A 16,060-nucleotide genomic window follows, 5' to 3' on the forward strand; every position below is an offset into this window, starting at 1 on the left:
AGACGCTTCCGAGTCGCGGAGCTACGCACTTTCGTGCCAGTTCCTGCAGCGCTCTTCTTCTCCAGCCATCGACCCCGGTGTCGATCTTCGCCCCCGTCACGCGCCGCAACAAGCGATCCGGTCGTTCGCGGCTCCAGCGTTGGGTGTGACACGCCCTAGCGCGACAAAACATGTCCTCTCAAGTGGCGGTGCTCGAATCGGTTGTGGTCCCGCGGTCATCCCAGTGCTTGGAGTCAGTTCCGACTGAACTACCTTACGAGTATCAGGGTCACGGGCCTGCAGCCGAAGTACTCATGGCCGATTCCCACGAAAGTCCCTTCGGGACTGGTCAGAACGAGCGTGAGATCGGAGAATCATCCGGCGCTCGTCGTCAGCACCCTCGTTCTTCCAGTCGACGCGCTCGCCAGAGCAACGTCGAGGTGTTCCGCACACCCATCCTCAACTTGGCTGCAGCCGCCGGGATCGTTGATTCTCTCCAGCTGACTGATTCGGAGGCTGGTAGAGGAATCGAGCAGATCCGTGCCTTGTTACATAAGGCGCAGCAGCAAAACTCGACGGTCTCCCAGTCGCACAACAAGATCCACAACAGTTCCGTTCAAGCGAACACACATCGGTCGGTTTTCAGTCCCGGCTCTCACCAGCGTCGCAGAGGGGGCACCCTCTGGAACGATCGTTCCAGGGACCAGAGTCGGAATCCGCTTTCCATTCGGTCTCCTCCCGAAGATCGTCGCCGTTTGCGTACTCCTCCGCGGAGTGGGCCTTACGGATCAAAGGCCTGATGCAAGAGGGTATATCACTCAGAAGAAGGTTGATAGAAGCCGAGCCCACCGTGATGGTCACGATAGAGATCACCCGAGTGGAAGCAGGACCGTCGTTTCTGGTCCCGAGTGTTTCAGTCGGGCCATTCGCTCGGCTAACATCCCTCCCAACTTCCGATTGGCAACAGGAATCGGCAAATTCACAAGAGAGTCCAAACCAGAAACTTGGTTAGACGACTACAGAGTGGCGGTCCAGATCGGTGGCGGAGATGACCATGTCGCCATGAAACATCTCCCACTGATGCTCCATGGTTCGGCTCGAGCTTGGCTAAACCAGTTAGCTCCATCAAGCATTTACAGTTGGGCAGATCTGTCCCGAGTCTTCATCAGGACCTTCGAGGGTACGTGCAAATTCCCTGCTGGTCTCACAGAACTTCAGCACTGTGTCCAGAAGCAAAACGAGCCCTTGCGTGATTTCATCCAGCGCTGGACAACCCTCTACCACACGGTGGAGAATGTTACAGAACACCAAGCAGTCTGCGCCTTCAAGGCAGACGTTCGGTACAAAGATCTATACCTGAAGTTTGGTCGGACAGGCGACATCTCCATGAGCAAGATGATGGAGACAGCCGCGCGCTATGCGAATGGCGAAGAGGAGGACCGCATACGTAGCGCCAAGCATAAGTCAGTCGCCGACGGAGATGGGAGCAGCAGTCGGAAGCAGAAACAGAAAGCCCAATCCACTCCGCAAGCAGAGGCGGCAGTCATTACAAACGCTAAGTCCAAAGGCAAGGGGAAACTACAGTACACCCCCAAGAAGAAACAGTCAGGAAATTCCATCCTAGATCAACCGTGTCCGATCCACACGAAGACGGATGAAGAAGGCAATGTCATATTGCCGAAACATACCACTCGGCAGTGTCGCCTCCTGATCCAAGGATTCGGTGAAGGACAGCCGGGTGAGAAAGACTCCGAGCAAGATGATGAGGACAAGGGGGATCCGTTCCCTCAAGTCCATGCAAGGTTAATGATTTTTGCTCATGTAGAAAGCAAAAGTCGACTGAAGCTGGTCAACAGGGAGGTAAACATGGCAACCCCATCCACTCCCACGTTCCTCAAGTGGTCACAGACTGCAATCACTTTTGATTAGTCAGACCACCCAGCACACGTACCCACCCCAGGGAGGCAAGCTCTGGTCGTCGACCCGGTGGTGGAAGGAGTTAGGCTGCGCAAAGTCCTCATGGACGGTGGCAGCGGCTTGAATATCATGTACCCCGATACTCTCAAGGGAATGGGCATTCCGATGTCCAGACTTAGCGAGAGCAGTATGCAATTCCATGGAGTCGTCCCAGGAAGAAAGGCCAAATCACTCGGCCAGATTGCGTTGGATGTTGTTTTAGGCTCTGACAAGAACTTCCGCAAAGAGAAGTTAACATTCGAGGTGGTAGACTTCCAGAGTGCATACCATGCCATTCTGGGCCGTCCGGCATACGTACATTTCATGGCCCGTCCATGTTACGTATATTTGAAGCTGAAGATGCCTGGTCCCAAAGGCGTTATTACTGTCACAGGCAATCGGCAGCGGGCCGAGGAGTGTCTGCAGCAGGGGTCGAGAATTGCAGACCATCAGATGGCAGTACTCGAGTTGGATGAGTACAAGAAGATTGCCGACCCCGCCGACCTGATGCGTTCAAAGAACCCAGCTTCCGAGTCCGCATTCCAGTTGGCGGGAGACACGAAGAAAGTAAGCATCCACCCGACGGATGTCACTGCCGCCCCAACAAACATCTCCACCACCCTTGATCCAAAATAGGAAGCCGAGCTCATCCAATTCCTCCGTGAGAACTGGGACATTTTTGCATGGAAGCCTGCTGACATGCCAGGTGTACCCAGGGAGTTGGCTGAGCACCAACTGCATGTGGATCCTGCCGCTCGGCCCGTCCAAGAACGCCTGCGTCGGTCCGCCGCGCACAAGAGAAAAGCAATCGGAGAGGAGGTAGCTAAACTTCTGGCAGCCAACTTCATTCGCGAGGTACACCACTCCGAGTGGCTCGCTAATGTTGTCATGGTGCCCAAGAAGGACAAGTCTCTCCGTATGTGCATCGATTTCAAGCACCTTAATAAGGTCTGTCCGACAGACCACTTCCCGCTCCCCCGCATTGATCAATCGTTGATTCGACTGCGGGTTGCGAGCGCTTATCCTTCCTTGATGCCTATTCGCGCTATCATCAGATCCGTCTGTATGGTCCAGATGAATTAAAAACATCTTTCATCACCCCATTCGGGTGCTTCTGTTACATCACTATGCCATTCGGTTTGAAAATGCAGGAGCAACTTTTATGCGAATGATCCAAAAATGCCTCCTAGACCAGATTGGTTGAAATGTGGAGGCATATATGGATGATATCGTAGTCAAGTCACGCAAAGGTTCCGACCTGCTGACTGACTTGGTAGAAACATTCGCCAACCTACGTAGGTACGATATCAAGCTCAACCCAGCCAAGTGTTCATTCGGCGTTCCCAGCGGGAAGTTACTCGGTTTCTTCGTTTCCGAACGAGGGATCGATGTCAACCCCGAAAAGATCGGGACCATTGTTCGAATGGAGCGGCCGGTAAGAGTACATGACGTACAAAAGCTCACAGGTTGCCTAGCGGCTTTGAGCAGGTTTATCGCTCGACTCGGCGAGAAGGCGTTACCTCTATACCGACTCATGAAGAAGTCGGATACCTTCGAGTGGACAGACGAAGCCCAAACCGCATTCGACGACCTCAAAGCCCTGCTTTCCACCCAGCCGGTTCTTATTGCCCCGCTCAGTAAAGAACCCCTTCTTCTGTACATCGCGGCTACAAATCAAGTCGTCAGCACCGTTCTGACAGTCGAACGCGAAGAAGAAGGCAAAGCGTACAAGGTTCAACGGCCAGTATATTATGTTTCCGAAGTCCTGACTCCTTCCAAGCAGAGGTATCCCCATTATCAGAAGCTTACTTATGGGATCTACATGACTGCAAAGAAGGTGGCTCATTATTTCCAAGACCCCTCGGTATCTGTCATATCTGATGCTCCGTTGTCGGAAATTCTCCACAATCGGGGCGCATCAGGCCGAGTGGCAAAGTGGGCAATGGAGATGCTATACTGCGACATCAAGTTCGAAGCCAAGAAAGCTATAAAGTCTCAAGCTCTTGCTGACTTCATAGCAGAATGGGTAGAACAACAGCAACCGACTCACATCTACTCAGCTCATTGGACCATGTTCTTTGATGGGTCCAAGATGTTGAATGGCTCCGGCGCCGGCGTAGTGTGCATATCCCCGAAAGGTGATAAACTCAAGTATGTGTTGCAGATCCATTTTGATTCTTCCAACAATGAAGCAGAGTATGAAGCTCTCCTTTACGGGTTGCGCATGGCCATCGCATTCGGCGTCCGTCGCCTGATGGTCTATGGCGACTCAGATCTAGTGGTTAATCAAGTAATGAAGGAGTGGGATGTAAGGAACCCCACCATGACTGCATACTGCAACGCAATAAGAAAGCTCGAAAAGAAGTTCGAAGGTCTGGAAGTTCACCATGTTCCCCGACTGAAAAACCAAGCAGCAGATGAATTGGCAAAACTTGGATCCACACGGAGACCTGTCCCGAGTGATGTCTGCCTCGAGCACCTACACCTCCCCTCGGTAAAAGAAGATTCTTTTACAGAGGAACCTGTGCAACCGAAGAGCTCAACAGATCAGACTGAAGTCGAGGTTCCCGCTGTGGTTGACCTGGTCATGGTGATTCTAGCTGTCATTCCCGAATGGACTGTGCTATTCATTGCGTACATCCTGAGGCAAGAGTTACCAGAAGACGAGGTCCAAGCTAGGCAGATCGTTCATAGGTCGAAGTCCTTCACCGTCGTTGATGATCAGTTATACAGAGAAAGTGTTTCGGGTGTCCTTCAGCGGTGTATCTCTCCTGAGGAGGGTCGGTTAATTTTGGAAGAAATTCACTCGGGAACCTGCAGCCATCATGCCTCCTCAAGGGCAATCGTCGCCAAAGCATTCAGAGCTGGTTTCTTCTAGTTGCAGGCAAATGAAATGGCAAAAGATATAGTCGACCATTGCGAAGGTTGTCAGTTCTATTCAAACAAGTCCCACAAGCCAACGTCCGCGCTGAAGACAATTCCCCTTTCTTGGCCATTCACCGTGTGGGGATTAGATACAGTCGGACCATTCAGAACAGGCCAAGGAGGATTCACCCATCTGCTGGTAGCAGTCAACAAGTTTACCAAGTGGATTGAAGCCAAGCCAATCAAGAAGCTTGACGCCCTTACGACCATCAAATTTATCAGAGACATCATCGCCAGATACGGGGTTCCACACAGCATAACCACCGACAATGGCACAAACTTTAACTCGGACGAGTTCAAAGGTTTTTGCGCAGGCCAAGGTATCCGAGTGGATTTTGCATCCGTTGCGCACCCCCAAACAAATGGACAAGCGGAGCGGGCGAATGGACTCATTCTTCAAGGGTTGAAGCCTCGACTCCTGCGGGAAGTTGGACATGCCGCTGGCGCATGGGTCACCGAGCTGCCTTCGGTGATGTGGGGCCTCCGAACAACTCCGAATAGATCGACAGGACAATCCCCGTTTTTCCTCGTTTATGGAGCAGAGGCAATCCTTCCGAGTGACTTGCTTAACAACTCTCCACGAGTCGAACTCTTCTCCGAAGCCGAAGCGGAGCAAGCCAGGCAAGACGGGGTAGACCTTTTAGAAGAGGAGCGCGAGATGGCATTGATCCGCTCAACAATTTATCAGCAAGATCTGCGGCGATTTCATGCGCGGCACGGCAGGAGCCGCACGTTCCAAGCAGGCGACCTGGTGCTCCGAGTGGATCAACAGAGACCACACAAGTTGGCTCCCGTCTGGGAAGGACCGTTCATCATTTCTAAGGTGCTAAACAATGGAGCGTATCGACTCTACAACCTCAACAGGGAGACGGACGAGCCGCGAGCATGGAATGGAGATCTACTGAAGCGCTTCTACACATAACCGCCGACAGAGACAATGTAAAGAACAAATGTCATCGAAGTAATACAAAGCGGATTAATTTCTTGCCGATTCAAAATTCTCCCGCGTTTGCAGACTCCGGTCTAAAAAACTAACTCCGAGTGTGCACCAAAAGTCACACTCGGAGACTTAGCTGCGACCCAGAGTCGCCTAAGTAAACAACTTCCTCCGAGTGTGCACCAAAAGTCACACTCGGGGACTTAGCTGCGACCCAGAGTCGCCTAAGTAAACAACTTGCTCCGAGTGTGCACCAAAAGTCACACTCGGGGACTTAGCTGCGACCCAGAGTCGCCTAAGTAAACAACTCGCTCCGAGTGTGCACCAAAAGTCACACTCGGGGACTTAGCTGCGACCCAGAGTTGCCTAAGTAAACAACTTGCTCCAAGTGTGCACCAAAAGTCACACTCGGGGACTTAGCTGCGACCCAGAGTCGCCTAAGTAAACAACTAGCTCAGAGTGTGCACCAAAAGTCACACTCGGGGACTTAGCTACGACCCAGAGTCGCCTAAGTAAACAACTCGCTCCGAGTGTGCACCAAAAGTCACACTCGGAGACTTAGCTGCGACCCAGAGTCGCCTAAGTAAACAACTTGCTCCGAGTGTGCACCAAAAGTCACACTCGGGGACTTAGCTGCGACCCAGAGTCGCCTAAGTAAACAACTTGCTTTGAGTGTGCACCAAAAGTCACACTCGGGGACTTAGCTGCGACCCAGAGTCGCCTAAGTAAACAACTTGCTCCGAGTGTGCACGAAAAGTCACACTCGGGGACTTAGCTGCGACCCAGAGTCACCTAAGTAAACAACTAACTCCGAGTGTGCACCAAAAGTCACACTCGGGGACTTAGCTGCGAACCAGAGTTGCCTAAGTAAAGAGCTTCCTCCGAGTGGGCACACAAGTTACACTCGGAGGCTTAGCCGAGTCGCCTAAACAAAAACCACGAGCTAAAATCGTGTCAAAAAAAAACTCAGTGAAAGAAGAGCAAAAGATCCGGTTCGAATTCAAATTGAGTTCAACGATCAGTCGGCTCGGTGTGAATCAAGTTTGTCCACAGTGAGCCACGAATGTACCGGCCAATAGCAGTGGCCGAGAGCCTTCTTCTTGCCAGCCATATCGTTCGCAGCTACCTCGAAGTCGGCAGCAAGTTGAGTCTTCTCGGCCATCAGAGCAGTATAGGCCGATCCCACTTCACAAGTCTTGTGTCAAAGAGACACAAAGGGAGGATCAGCCAGATTCAACAAGGAAAAAGTCTCGACAGATATGACAAAACAATCAAAACTCAAGATTCTTCAGACCCCTGCCGATGCAAGCAACCGACAGCGGTCTCGGGGACTACACCCAGTGGGTTCACTGAGAGTGACCCCACTGGTATGAAGCTCGAACAGGTCGGTCCCATTGAGCTCCATAGCAAACCAACAACACTGTGAGACTACTATTACTCAACCCGAGTAACACTACTCTCAGGGACTACACCCAGTGGGTGCACTCGGCGTGCCCCCACTGGTACCATTCGGGCAGATCAGCTCTGATCTGTAGAGATTATGGAAAATACATATAAAGACAACTGCCGGTGCAAACACTCGGCAGAAGTCTCGAGGACTACACCCACTGGGTTCACTCGGAGTGAACCCACTGGAAATTTAACGTACTGTATCCGAGTATCTCGCCAAAACCCCCAGTGGGCACCAAGAGGAATGTAAACACTTACTAGCGCACTTACTCGGATATCATCCCGAAGCTCCAAGCTCTTCTTGTACAGGGACGCAACAGAGTCATATGCTCCCTTGGCTTCGCCCACCATCAGTGTGATAGCCTGACTTATTAGGGATGATAGACTACTCATATCAATAAGGAATTTCTTCTTTTTTGGGACCCCATTCAAACAGAACTCCCAAGTTAAGCGTGCTCGGCTTGGAGTAGTTCTAGGATGGGTGACCGACCGGGAAGTTGGTCCCGGGTGCACATGAGTGAGGACAAAGTGCGCAGAAAAGACTAGTATTGATATGTGGGGCCAGTCTAGATCCGGCACGAGTAACGACCACCGGCGGGTGTGTCCGGGACGTTACAAGTTTGGTATCAGAGCTGACCCTCGTGGTTGCATGGATGTTTGCGGACAGGTGTGCGGTCATGTTGTTCATGGCGTTTGTGACCCGTCGTGGCACACGGCATGGTACATGTATTGGACTGGATGCACAGACGTTTGTACTAAGAGGGAACGCTCTTGTGGCCCGACGAGGACGTCAGTTCCTCTGAGTGGTGGTGTATGTGATAGCCTGGCTTATTAGGGATGATAGACTACTCATATCAATAAGGAATTCCTTCTTTTCCGGTATCCCATTCAAACATAACTCCCAAGTTAAGCGTGCTCGGCTTGGAGTAGTTCTAGGATGGGTGACCGACCGGGAAGTTGGTCCCGGGTGCACATGAGTGAGGACAAAGTGCGCAGAAAAGACTAGTATTTATATGTGGGGCCAGTCTAGATCCCGCCAGGAGTAACGACCACCGGCGGGTGTGTCCGGGGCGTTACAATCAGCTCCACTTGTACCATGGCGTCCTTGGCGGCTCCTACTTGATCTTCCGGGAGGCGTCGGTAGTGAACAGTCGACGGACCCGGTGTGGCAGAAGGCGCCCTAGGCATCCCGAGCTCTGCTCCAATCGGTTCCGCCGTGAAGGCCACCGTCTCAGTCGACGGCACGCTCATGGCGGGGCTGGCAGCATGTTGGATAACCCCAGGGACAGGCGCCAAAGCTGGTTCCGACCCCCTTTGGTCGTCGTCGTCCAGATGGATCACCTCCGAAGGAAGCCCGACTGAACAAAATAAAAATACAGAAAAAGATCAAGATCAAAGACAGCACTCGTGAAACGGTAATACACCTCTCGGAGTCGTGACAACATACCTTGCTGGGACGTGGCGGCGTCATTAGTGTCCATGGGATCGTCACCCTGACGCGGCAGAGAGGTGGCGGAGGTAGCCGCTCTGTTGAGTGAAATCCATTCGACGGGTAAACATGAATTCCCAAAAAGAAGGGTCCAATCGGATACTGAAGGAAGATGGAAGAGCAAAGATACTTACGCTGAGGCGACCGGAACAACGATCCTCATCCAGGGCAAAGCTTTTCGAGGTTTAGACCCGCTGGGTTTAGCCACCTTGGACGGCTGATCCACGGGCTCGGCAGAAGAACCCGTGGTTCTCTTCACACTCCGAGCACTCGGGGCCACCGGAGGAGCTGGCGGAACAGTGGGGTCATGACGGTGCTTGGTTCGGCGTTCTGGTGGTGAGGGTGACAAGCTCTGCTCTTCACTCTCCTCCTCCTCCTCTTCTATTTCCTCCTCCGTCTCCCTACTGCCAGAGACGTACACGATACTACCCGCGCTACCCTCCATGTTGCCTTCTTCTTCCTCGACCGGATCCCCACCTGAGACTGCAGAATGCCAGTTCGTCCACTCTTGCACAAAACACGGTCGGCAACGTCAGTCGGCTAGACAAGAAAAGCAATAAAACTGAGAAGGTTAAAAGCACTCGACAACATGTACTCACCTCATTCGGAGGAGGATTTTGGGCGCGGAAGGCCTTCACCCGCCGAGCTCCCACGGGGTTATCACATGTGCCCGTGATGCTGCGGACCCACGCACCCACGGTCTCCTCGCTCACGTCTTCAGGATGGGACCGAGTGGTACCCGAAGGCCCCGTGTAATGCCACATTACGTGGTCTCGGGCCTGGAGCGGCTGGATGCGTCGACCCAGAAAAGTCTCCAACAGGTCCATGCCGGTGACTCCGTCCCGGACGACGGTTACGAGCGCGTCGATCAAAGGCTGGATCTGGGTTTTTTCTCCCTTAGAGAGCGCTAGCTTCCTGGGAGGGCCCGGACGGTCTAAACTAAAGGGTGGTAACCCACTCGGAGCATTCGGGCAGGCAATGTACTGGCAATAGAACCAGGACGATTGCCAGTTCCTAACCTACTCGGATAGCTGAAGGGAGGGATAACTACTTTTCGTTTTCTTCTGAAATCCTAAACCCCCGCAGAGCTGGAGGATGTGTGTCTTATCATCAGACTGGCTAAGTTTCTTAACCGTTTGAGATCTAGCAGAGAAAACATATTTGAAGAGCCCCCAGTGGGGAGGACATCCTATGAAACACTCGCAGAGGGTGATGAATGCGGAAAGATGAGCTATCGCATTTGGCGGAAAGTGATGGAGCTGCGCCCCGAAGTAGTTCATAATACCTCGGAAGAAAGGATGGGGAGGCAGGGAGAAACCTCTGGCCACATGGCTGAGCAGCAGGACGCGCTCCCCCTCCCTCGGCGCCGGCTCCATCTCTCCTTCCGTCAGCCTCCAAGACTTATTGACGACCATGCCGTGCTCCACCAGCTCCAGCACGTCGGTCTCCTCACCGTGGAGGGGAGAAAGTCCCCCTAGATCCAGCCCGCCGGCAACGCCCGCTTCCGCTGCTGAGTGGAGGCCGCCCCCTTATTCTTCTTCTTCGCCTCGAGCTTGCTGGTCTGCCCCTTCGTCATGGCGAGGGCGACGGATCCGCAGAGGAGGAGGGGAAGGAGGTTGCTAGAGGTGTGCAGGGAGTTGCGGGGGGGGGGGGGGGGGAGATCAATGGGAGGAAGACGAGCAGCGCAACAGGAAGGTCCGCCAGGAAGGCTTTAAAAGGTCTCGGACTGAGTCACCTACAAGTGGGCCCAAGATCTTATCCTCCCAACCCGCCGCTGCAAGATTAGTGGAGAAGATCGCGGCACGGTAATCGAGGAGGCGAAATCTACTCGATGGCGATGACGTCATCCCCGCTGAGCGCGCGACAACCGAAATATGAGAATCCCGGAAAATCTGGCGCTGTCAGTATGACCGGTCACGTCGAAAGATTCCACGGAAGCAATTGGTCCCTCACGGTTCGTTTCGCTTGCATATTCACTCGGATCACTAGCCGCAAAGATAATATGGGTCGAGGCAGACAACGCTAAGATCACCTCAATACCAGTCGGCTCCAAACTGTGGACATCACTTCATCGTTCCAGCCCCGATCCATTCGGGGACTAATGATGGGGTTATAGTCCCAGGGTAGGGTCATAGGTCTGCCCTATAGGTCCTACCCAAGGACTACCCTTCATAGGGGACAAGGCCCTTAGACAGTTCCGACTGAACTAAGGACGCCCCCATCATCCAGTCGGCGACGATCCACTCGGAGCATATCTAACGTACCGACTGGAATCCACTCTGTACATCGTAACCTCCCAGGAGGGCAACGGTCATACGTTTTCATACACCATAACTAGCATTTAAGGCTTACGTTACCAGTAACGCCAGCGTTTACTCGCCACTACTCCACCCCTGTCCACCGGACCATTATGAAGGGCGGCACACTCTATATAAGTCGCCCTTCACCACTGGTACAGGGGTTGGCACTTGCTGTAAGCCCTTAAGACACTCGACACAAAGCTCCCAAGAACACTGAGGCGTAGGGCTTTTACCTCCACCGTAGAGGGTCCTGAACTCATACATCCTCGCCGTAGCTAAGGCTCTGCCCATATACTTCCGTACCCCGTACTTCTACTGTCAGACTTATACCCACAACAGGGTGGGTTTGCAGGAAGAGATGAGTGAAAGAAGGAAGAAGACGAGGAGACCAGGGAAAACATATTGTGTGGTTGTGCTTTCCCTACGTAGGATAAGATGGGGAACGGCGAGTGGGCCACCAAGCGACGCGTGTCGAACGCTCGAGGAGACTTGCGTCTCGCTGTAATCATCCGCCTGATTTAAAGTCCATTTTCTTTCTCTTTTTTTTACTTTAAAAAACAGCAGAAGAGAGAGAGATAGTTAGGGCAACCCTAAAGTGACACAACCAAGTACTCAGTTTGCTTGGTAAGCTACCTACGATATTTTACAACCCTAAACTGACACAAAATCAAACACAATAAGGTACCCATCAAGGAAGGTCGCTCGCGCATGCCACATCGCAGGTTTTACTGTCGCGTTTTACTCTATCGAGGGAGGACAAAAACAAAATGCTCGCACCACTCGCTCACAGACATTCTTTCGTTCTCTCCTTCCATCTATGGTTCCCTCCGCCGCCACCCTCACCGATGCCCATTCTTCATCTCTCATCCCGTGCTCCACCTATCATCCAGCGTCATCTCCCCGATCTTCTCGATTTGAATCTGAGGATTGCACGGGAGGCGAGGTGCCCGTTGCCGGGACAGGGGCGATAAGCAGACTCAACCCTTGGATCTCTCCGTCTCGCGGGGCCAGGGGTCCCACCCGTGCAGCACCACCGCCGGCATGGAAGCCCATGCTTGGGCAGCCACCGCGGTGTCGGATGCGGCGACGAGATCTCTAGGGACCGCGTGGTGGGTGTGACCTCTTCGGCTCCCCGCACTTGCCCGCGACGACGGGTACCATGTCGTGATGCACCCCCAGTCCTAGCTCACGACCATGCTTGGCAAGCCCCGCGACGTGCCTTGGATTTGGTCGTGCCATGGTTGTCCAATGCATCGTACGCATCTGGAGGTTTGTTCGGTCGAGGCTTGCATATTAGGGTATCAGGGTCGTGTTGCTTGGTGGGCAAAGGTTGGGGGTACAACCTCCTTTTCGGTAAAAAAAATGAGGGAGGTGATGACGATTCTTGCTGAGATAAGCATGTCTTGAGCAATCAAGACTGCTGTGGCATGTGGGTACTAAATTAGAACCCACCCTTACCTCTCTTGCAGCATGTTCAATTCATCGGTAATGTTCGATGTTCTGCACCTTGGAAGGTCATTCTGATGAGTGATAACCAGGGCAGTTTGTTGACATTGTGATGAGTATGTTATACAGCAAGAGATGTGTGTGTTGGGCTTGAAGATGAGGGACAAAACTGGACCCTCTATTGCTATGCTACCAATACACACATTTTTCTTATCTACTATATAGTGTTCATTTTTCTGTTCTATTCCTCTATTGTGTTGATGTGAGTGAAGATCCATCTAGACTTCGGATTTATGTCTTATTTTGGTGATGGGTCTATTTTGTCTCCCATATGACATAAGGGGGTGGTATCTATTTTTGTCGGAGCAGACCCTTTGTTATGATTCTCTTTGATGTTTATATCACTCGTCATCAATCTCTTTTTAAGCTGTCGTTGTCAATATTAACTGCTACATTGCTTTTTTGCATCACATGATGCATTAGTGTGGCACGGATCCCTCACGGATTGTTTAAAATGAGAGTGTCAAGTAAATTTATCAGCTGAAAAGTTTTTTTTTTGGTTAAAAATGTTCTTATATTTTGTCTAATCATGAATGAAAGTGTTGGGAATATGCCCTAGAGGCAATAATAAAATAGTTATTATCATATTTCCTTGTTCATGATAATCGTCTATTCTTCATGCTATAATTGTATTAACAGGAAACAGTAATACATGTGTGAATAAATAGATCACAATGTGTCCCTAGCAAGCCTCTAGTTGGCTAGCTCGTTAGTCAATAGATGATCATGGTTTCCTGATCATGGGCATTAGATGTCATTGATAACGGGATCACATCATTGGGAGAATGATGTGATGGACAAGACCCAATCCTAAGCATAGCACTAGATCGTATTGTTCGTATGCTAAAGCTTTTCTAATGTCAAGTATCTTTTCCTTCGACCGTGAGATTGTGCAACTCCCGGATACCGTAGGAGTGCTTTGGGTGTATCAAACGTCACAACGTAACTGGGTGACTATAAAGGTGCACTACGGGTACCTCCGAAAGTGTCTGTTGGGTTGGTACGAATCGAGATCATGATTTGTCACTCCGTGTGACGGAGAGGTATCTCTGGGCCCACTCGGTAGAACATCATCATGAGCTCAATGTGACTAAGGAGTTAGTCACACGATGACGTGCTACGGAACGAGTAAAGAGACTTACCCGTAACGAGATTGAACAAGGTATAGGTATACCGACGATCGAATCTCGGGCAAGTTCTATACGGACAGACAAAGGGAATCGTATACGGGATTGATTGAATCCTTGACATCGTGGTTCATCCAAAGAGATCATCATGGATCAAGTGGGAGGCACCATGGGTATCCAGACCCCGTTGATGGTTATTGGCCAGAGAGGTGTCTCGGTCATGTTTGCCTGTCTCCCGAACCCGTAGGGTCTACACACTTAAGGTTCGGTGACGCTAGGGTTATAGGGAATTGTTATACGAGGTTACCGAAAGTTGTTCGGAGTCCCGGATGAGATCCCGGACGTCATGAGGAGCTCTGGAATGGTCCGGAGGTAAAGATTGATATATAGGACGGATGGTTTCGGACACCGGAAGTGTTTCGGGCATCACCGGGACCACCGGAGGTGGCCCTGGTGGTCCACCGAAGGGGGGCAACGACCCCGGGAGGTAAGGTGGGCCAAGTGGGGGAGGGAACCAGCCCCTAGGTGAGCTGGTGCGCCTCCCCACTCAGCCCAATGCGCAGGGGAGAGGGAAGGGGGGGGGCAAACCCTAAGCCAGGTGGGCCTAAGGCCCACCAGGGGTGCGCCACACCCCTCCTTCCCCCCTTGGCCGCCACACCAGCCCCATATAGGGCTGCCCCCCAGGAGAGGGAAACCCTCAAGGGGGCACAACCCCTCCCTCCCCCTATATATAGTGGGCACTTTTGGCCATTGGAGAACAGACTTTTGCCTCTCCGTCGGCGCAACCCTGCCCTTCTTCCTCCTCCTCTCTGCCGGTGCTTGGCGAAGCCTTGCCAGGAGACCTCGTCTCTCCATCGACACCACGCCGTCGTGCTGCTGGAGTTCTTCCCCAACCTCTCCCTCCTCCTTGCTGGATCAAGGTGCGGGAGACGTCACCGGGCTGCACGTGTGTTGAACGCGGAGGTGCCGTAGTTCGGCACTAGATCGAAATCGCTGCGAGTACGACTCCATCAACCGCGTTCTAGCAACGCTTCCGCTTAGCGATCTTCAAAGGTATGAAGATGCTCTTACCCCTCTCTCGTTGGTGGTCTCTCCATAGGAAGATCTGAATATGCGTAGGAAAATTTTGAATTTATGCTACGTTACCCAACAGAAAGTCCTCTTGGAGCTTTTGCTTGGGCATTTGGGATCTATATGTTATTTAGTGGTCTTTCTTTGGTTTTTGTTTTCATTTTGCCAAAGGGTGCATTGTGGAAACCATGCATCGGCTATCTCTCTATCAACACCACTGTCTTTTTCACTATCTTCGGACATCACGACATTAATTCGATTTGATACATCATGTTTTACTTCACTCTTAGTAATTTCTTACTTGTAACACTATTGTTTCTTCACTTACATATCTCTGTGATCAGCTTAGGCGATAGAGATCCGATGGTTCCACATTTTTCTTGGTGAGTATACATGTCATGTAGTCCATCAAAAGAATGAAATGAACTCAATTGGTAGTGGCCTTCCTATTTATACATTAAATTTATGGTTTTAATTATCTATCACATGATATAATGGACATTCAAACTGTTAGTATATTTTATTTTTCAACATGAAGCTCTATCATCCATGTCCTTATATGCAAGTCTAATTAGAACAGGAAATGATTACCATCTAGAGTTTTATAGCAACTGTAGTTCTATACTTATGTGCAAAACCATGCTACTCTTGTCATCTCTGTGGCATCTTTAATCACGCTATCGAATGAGTTGATGCCCTCCGAGTTCGAGGATAATGTCGCAAAAGTGAGGGTCTCTCTCGCACCCTCTCATCGTTGGCTTTGTGCCATTCATGTGTATCTTTTCCATATACTAAATTGCTCTTTCATTTTTGTTTGTCAAGCTTTGACATGGTTGCGGTTGTTAATATCTCTGTAGGTGTTCTTTGTGTTGGGGAACGTAGTAATTTCAAAAAAATCCTACGCCAAACAAGGATCTATCTATGGAGAAACCAGCAACGAGTGAAGTAGTAGAGCATTTTCATACCTTTGAAGATCGCTAAGCAAAAGCATTGCTAGAACGGAGCTGATGGAGTCGTACTCGCAGCGAGTCAGATGGTGGATTCCGATCTATGCGTCGAACGTTGGCGCCTCCGCGTTCAACACACGTGCAACCTGGTGACGTCTCCAATGCCTTGATCCAGCAAGGAGGGAGGAGGGGTTGAGGGAGAGCTCCTACAGCACGACGGTGTGGTGACTGTGGAGCTACGTGGCACTCCGACAGGGCTTCGCCAATCACTATGGAGGACGAGCACGAGGAGGTGTAGGGCTGCACCGAGAGAGAGAGAGAGAGAGAGAGAGAGAGAGAGAGAGAAAAGGTGTCTCAAATTAGCCCCAAAACCC

This window comes from Hordeum vulgare, chromosome 3H, assembly GCF_904849725.1.
Source record: "Hordeum vulgare subsp. vulgare chromosome 3H, MorexV3_pseudomolecules_assembly, whole genome shotgun sequence".
Taxonomy (NCBI): Eukaryota; Viridiplantae; Streptophyta; class Magnoliopsida; order Poales; family Poaceae; genus Hordeum; species Hordeum vulgare.